Raw genomic sequence first — 7,445 nt, forward strand, 5'->3', positions numbered from 1 at the left:
CTCTCTCTCTCTCTCTCTCTCTCCTTCTCTCCCTTTAATTCTCCTGCTCTCTCGCTGTTCCAAGTCTTTCTGTGTGTCCCTCCGTCTCTCTCTCTCCCTCTTTCTCTCCTTCTCTCTCTCCCTCTCTCCCTCTAATTCTCCTGCTCTCTTGCTGTTCCAAGTCTTTCTGTGTGTCCCTCCGTCTCTCTCTCTCTCCCTCTTTCTCTCCTTCTCTCCCTCTAATTCTCCTGCTCTCTCGCTGTTCCAAGTCTTTCTGTGTGTCCCTCCGTCTCTCTCTCTCTCCCTCTTTCTCTCCTTCTCTCTCTCCCTCTCTCCCTCTAATTCTCCTGCTCTCTCACTGTTCCAAGTCTTTCTGTCTGTCCCTCTGTCTCTCTATCTCTCCTGCGCACACAGACTGAGGAAGATGTAGAGAGAAGCAGATGGACAGAGACAGAGGCAGACAGAAGGCAGAAAATTTGAAATCCCAGCCTCTGCAAGCCGCATTTTTGAAGCCAGGCCACTTGTTGCATTGTGGGACAGGCTGCATGTGGCTGGTGCACAGCAAGATCCCACAAGCAGCCAGATTGTGTCTCATCAAGGTCGGATAAGGGTTCAATTCTACCTCTGGGAGTACAAAGAGGAACAGACCTGCTGTCTGACAAACCCAAAACACCTCACCCATTCCCTCTGTCCCTTTCCTCTGCCCCCCTCCCTCTCCCCCAACTCTGACCTGTCTTTCTGTCTCTCTCAGGTTTAGCCTGGTGCTCTGTGATCTTTAGCTCATATCGAAAAATACTGTCGGATTTACTTGTGACTACATATTCAACAGACATGACTCATGTGAGCCACACAGGTTGCAGCCTGTCAAACAGGCCTCAGGCCAATGTTTGCACTCCTCTTGGTGACTATCCTTTGTAACTCCAAACATTTCAGATCATCATGCTGCAGGTGTCCTCGGGCTAAGGAGGGAAAAGGGGTTGTGAACATTTGGAAGCAAAATTGCACAGCAAGAGCCCAGCTTATTCAGCATCCCCTCCTCTGAAAACCTCGACATGTTGCAGAACATCACAACAATATCTGAATGCAAACAAATCACAGGACGGCAATAAACAGAGACTTGAAATATTAATAAACACACTGCGTGCGTGCACACACACACACACAGTCTCTCTCACAGACACACACACACACACACACACACACACACAGTCTCTCTCACAGACACACACACACACACACACACAGTCTCTCTCACAGACACACACACACACACTCACACACACACAGTCTCTCTCACAGACACACACACACACACACACACACACACTCACACACACACAGTCTCTCTCACAGACACACACACACACAGTCTCTCTCACAGACACACACACACACGCATACACACACACAGTCTCTCTCACAGACACACACACACACACACACACTCACACACACACAGTCTCTCTCACAGACACACACACACACACACTCACACACACACAGTCTCTCTCACAGACACACACACACACACACACACTCACACACACACAGTCTCTCTCACAGACACACACACACACACACAGTCTCTCTCACAGACACACACACACACGCATACACACACACAGTCTCTCTCACAGACACACACACACACAGTCTCTCTCACAGATACACACACACACACACACACACACAGTCTCTCTTACAGACACACAGACACACACACACACACACACACAGTCTCTCTCTCACACACACACACACACTGTCTCTCTCACAGACACACACACACAGTCTCTTCTCACAGACACACACACAGTCTCTCTCACAGACACACACACACACAGTCTCTTCTCACAGACACACACACAGTCTCTCTCACAGACACACACACACACATACACAATCTCTCTCACAGACACACACAGACACACATAAACGCATAGACAGACGCACTGTCTCTCACAGACATGCCCCTCCACACATATACATCCACAGACACACATGCACATAGTCTCACATGCACACACACATAAACAGACAACACCCCCACACACACATGCTCACACACAGACTCCCTATCTCACATATGCACAGACACAGGCACCCATACCCCACACAGACATGCATACTAACAGATCGGGGAGAACATATACACACACACACAGATAATGGGGGGGATACACACAGATAGGAGGGGATCACATACACACACACACACACACACACACACACACAGATGCCGATAGACACACACACACGTAGATGGGGGAAACATACACAGACATACGCGCACAGACAGACACACACACAGATGGGAGAGAACACACACGCTCACAAGCACAGACACACACACATGATTTCAAGCAGATCGGGACAGCTGCTCACTCTCTCAATGGGGCAGAGGACTGGAGAACATATCTGACACATTCTTGTGCAGACTTATTCTCAGCGAGGGATTTGCTGTCTCCACTCCTGGCATCCCTGACACGTTACAATGTCTCTCTGTCCCCTCACTGAGGGATCTCTGTCCAGTTGGGATGTTAGTGTCAGGACAGGAGCTTTGTTAAATCTCCCTGACCATTGAGAGGTTAATTCTAGGTCAGCAAAGCCTGACTGTTCCTTTTCTGTCTAATTTCTTTTAAAGATTTCTTCTTTATTCCAGTGCAGTTTGAAAATATTAAGCATCGGTCCCATATTAGTCTCTGAGATTTTGTGACCCAAAACCCCTGACATGCACAGAACTGGGCAGATCGTGGGGATATTTGCTGAGGTTCCCTTTTGGGATTTTCCTGCTGTCTGTATGACATAAAACTTATACAACCCCACATATAACTCTCTCTCTCTGTCTCTGTCTCTCTGTGTGTCTGTCCCTCTCTCTCTCTCTCTCTCTCTCTTAATCTCTCTGTCTGTTTGTCTGTCTCTCTCTCTCTCTCTCTCTCTGTCTCTGTCTCTGTCTCTCTCTCTCTCTCTCTCTCTCTCTCTCTGTCTCTCTCTGTCTCTGTCTCTGTCTCTCTCTGTCTCTCTGTCTCTCTCTCTCTCTTTCCGTACTCTCTCTGTCTCTTGTCTCCTGTCCTGGACTCATTGCAGATATCGCAAGCCTGACTTACAAACTTCTCTGGGCCAGGTACCACACGATCTGATTCCTTTCTCCTTCGCAATCCTGCACAAGTGTTAATTATTTGTGCTGGTGCCAGAAACTAACATCATTGCTGTTTCACAATGTCAAGTATCTCACCGCCCCCCCCCCCCCCCCCCCCCACCACCTATCCCCGCATTCTCCTCCTATTTCTCCTGCTTGCTGTCTTTTCTCAGACTTTTGCTCTGTCCCTCCCTCCCGCTGTCAAATTATGCCGTCCTGCCCCTATTCCATATTACTGTGACTTTATAACAAATCTTCAGGGATGGTTTCACATTTCAGGTTGTGATTTCCTCTTTGGGGTGTCTCGCCTGTTGTGGGGGGAATGGGGGAGAGACCTCACTGTTTCTATCTCTGCAACCACCCACCTTCCTGCAATAAGACCATTCCCTGTTCTCAATTCCTTCGCCTCCACCACATCTGCTGCCAAGATGAGGCACTCCACTCCCGGATATCCCAGATGTCCTCGATTTTTCAAGGACCTCAGCTTCCCCTCCACAGCGGTCAAAAATACCCTCGACTGCGTATCTGGCATTTCCCGCAACTCATTCCTCTCACCCCCTCCCCGTAATAACAACCAAAACAGAATCCTCCTCGTCCTCACATACCACCCCACCAACATCCAAATCCAGTGCATCATCCTCCGACACTTCCGCCATCTGCAATCCGACCCCACCACCAAAGACATTTTTCCATCCCCACCCCTGTCTGCTTTCCGGAGAGACCACTCTCTCCGTGACTCCCTTGTTCGCTCCACACTGCCCTCCAACCCCACCACATCCGGCACCTTCCCCTGCAACCGCAGGAAATGCTACTCTTGCCCCCACACCTCCTCCCTCACCCCCATCCCAGGCCCCAACATGACTTGCCACATTAAGCAGAGGTTCACCTGAAAATCTGCCAATGTGGTATACTGCATCCACTGTACCCGGTGTGGCTTCCTCTACATTGGGGAAACCAAGCGGAGGCTTGGGGACCGCTTTGCAGAATACCTCCGCTCAGTTCGCAACAAACAACTGCACCTCCCAGTCGCAAACCATTTCCACTCCCCCTCCCATTCTTTAGATGACATGTCCATCATGGGCCTCCTGCACTGCCACAATGATGCCACCCGAAGGTTGCAGGAACAGCAACTCACATTCCACTTGGGAACCCTGCAGCCCAATGGTATCAATGTGGATTTCACCAGCTTCAAAATCTCCCCTTCCCCCACCGCATCCCAAAACCAGCCCAGTTCGTCCCCTCCCCCCACTGCACCACACAACCAGCCCAGTTCGTCCCCTCCACCCACTGCATCCCAAAACCAGCCCAGTTCGTCCCCACCTGCCTAACCAGTCCATCTTTTCTCCCACGTATCCACCCTTCCCAACTCAACCCCCCACCCCACCTCCTACCTACCAGCCTTATCCCTGCCTCCTTCACCTGTCCGTCTTCCCTGGACTGACCAACCCCCATCCCAACTCCCAACATACACTCACCTTTACCGGCTCTGTCCCTACCTCCTTGACCTGTTCATCTCCTCTCCACCTACCTGCTCCTTTATCCACCTTCTATCTGCCTCCCCCTCACTCTCTATTTATTTCAGAACCCTCTTCTCCTCCCCCATTTCTGAATGGACCTGAAACGTCAGCCTCCCTGCTCCTCTGATGCTGCTGGGCCTGCTGTGTTCATCCAGCTCTACACACCTTGTTATCTCAGTGCTAAGAATGTTTGTGTCAAATCCCACGGCCCTGATAACTTTAACTCCAAACCTGTCTAGCAATGACGGGGTCACAGTTTGACAGGACACAGTTAACCAGGGGGTCTCATGTGGGCCCCTCCCCCATTAAACAGACCTCAGGCCAACGTCCGCTGCAATTTCTTGTCCTGTTGCAGTTCGGAATTAAAATTCCTGTGTGGGGAGTGGACGGACATTGGAACCAAAAAGGAAGATCAATTTTAAACAAGTTGCATGGCAAGAGGCCAGGATATCATCTCCCAGTCACAAGTTATGTAACAGCTGTACAAAACTTTAATTAGACCACATCTGGAATATAGCGTGCAGCTCTGGTCACACACTACCAGAAGGATGTGGGTGCTTTGGACAGAGTGTGGAGAAGGTTTACCAGGATGTAGCCTGGTTTGGAGCGTTTAGTTATGAGGAAAAGCTGGATAAACTGGCATTGTTTTTTGTAGAAAGATGGAGACTGATGGGCAACCTGATAGAGGTCTACCAAATTATCAGAGGCATAGGTAGGGTGTATTATCAGAGGCTTTTTGCTGGGGCTGGGGGGAGAGCAAACACAATAGGGCACAGGTTCAGCATGAGAGAGGGAAAGTTTAAGTGAGAAGTGCAGAGAAAGTGTTTCATATGGGGGGGTAGTGCGTGCTACAAACACTGTCAGTCTAGGTGTTGGAAGCAGGCATGTTAGCAACACTTAAGGTGTATTTTGATGGACACATGAATGGGAGGCGAACAGCGGGATAGAAACTGCACATGGGCAATGAGTAGTGGGTCTAAATGAGGACTAGAATCAATGCGGGCTCGGTGGGCTGAGAGGCCTGTTCCTGTGCTATATCGCTCTTTGTAGGAAGATAAACAGAATGTTCCAGTTCAAGATGGTTCAAAGTTACTATCCAGGATGTTCGGCTGATCTTGTACAGAAACATCAGCAAGTTCTGTAGATGCAGGTCCAACAAACAGGGCGTTAAAAGATACATTACCGGATATTGCCAGGAGATTTCCCATGAGATCAGAACACACACGCTCACACTCAAACACACAATCTCGCACGTGCACACACGCACACGTACTCACACTCAAACACACAATCTCGCACGCGCACACACGCACACGTACTCACACTCAAACACACAATCTCGTATACACACACACACACACACACACACACACTCCAACACACACTCCAACACATAATCTCGTATATATACACACACACACACACACACACACACACACACACACACACACACACACACACAACCTCTCACACATCAAACTCAATCACACACACAAACACTAAACGTCACATAAAACTGACACAGAAACACTCTCACACCCACAAACACACTCAGTCACGCATGCACTCACATAATCTCACACGGCCACACTAATACACACTCACACCCAAATATTCTTCTGCGAATCCTCAGGAGTGGAGACCACCCGACTCCTTACTCAGACACATACGCAGTGCCCCCCATGTGGAGACGCATTCACTGTCCACACACACTGATACTCACACTCGCACTGATACTCACACTCACACTGATATTCACACTCGCACTGATACACACACTGATACTCACACACATACTCACACTCGCACTGATACTCACACTCGCACTGATACTCACACTCACACTGATACTCACACTCGCACTGATACACACACTGATACTCACACACATACTCACACTCACACTGATACTCACACTCACACTGATATTCACACTCGCACTGATACACACACTGATACTCACACACATACTCACACTCGCACTGATACTCACACTCACACTGATACTCACACTGATACTCACACTCACACTAATACTCACATTCACCCTGATACTCACACTCGCACTGATACACACACTGATACTCACACACATACTCACACTCGCACTGATACTCACACTCACACTGATATTCACACTCGCACTGATACACACACTGATACTCACACACATACTCACACTCGCACTGATACTCACACTCACACTGATACTCACACTGATACTCACACTCACACTGATACTCACATTCACCCTGATACTCACACTCGCACTGATACACACACTGATACTCACACACATACTCACACTCGCACTGATACTCACACTCACACTGATACTCACACTGATATTCACACTCACACTGATACACACACTGATACTCACACACATACTCACACTCGCACTAATACTCACACTCACACTGATACACTGATACTCACACTGATACTCACACTCACACTGATACTCACACTCACACTGATATTCACACACATACTCACACTCGCACTGATACTCACACTCGCACTGATGCTCACACTGACACTCACACTCACACTGATACTCACACTCACACTGATACACTGATACTCTCACTGATACTCACACTCACACTGATACTCACACACACACTGATACTCACACACATACTCACACTCACACTGATACTCACACTCGCACTGATGCTCACACTGACACTCACACTCACACTGATACTCACACTCACACTGATACTCACACACATACTCACACTCGCACTGATACTCACACTCACAGATGCTCACACTGATACTCACACTCACACTGATACACA

This window comes from Stegostoma tigrinum, chromosome 43 (assembly GCF_030684315.1).
Source record: "Stegostoma tigrinum isolate sSteTig4 chromosome 43, sSteTig4.hap1, whole genome shotgun sequence".
In the NCBI taxonomy this organism is placed as follows: domain Eukaryota; kingdom Metazoa; phylum Chordata; class Chondrichthyes; order Orectolobiformes; family Stegostomatidae; genus Stegostoma; species Stegostoma tigrinum.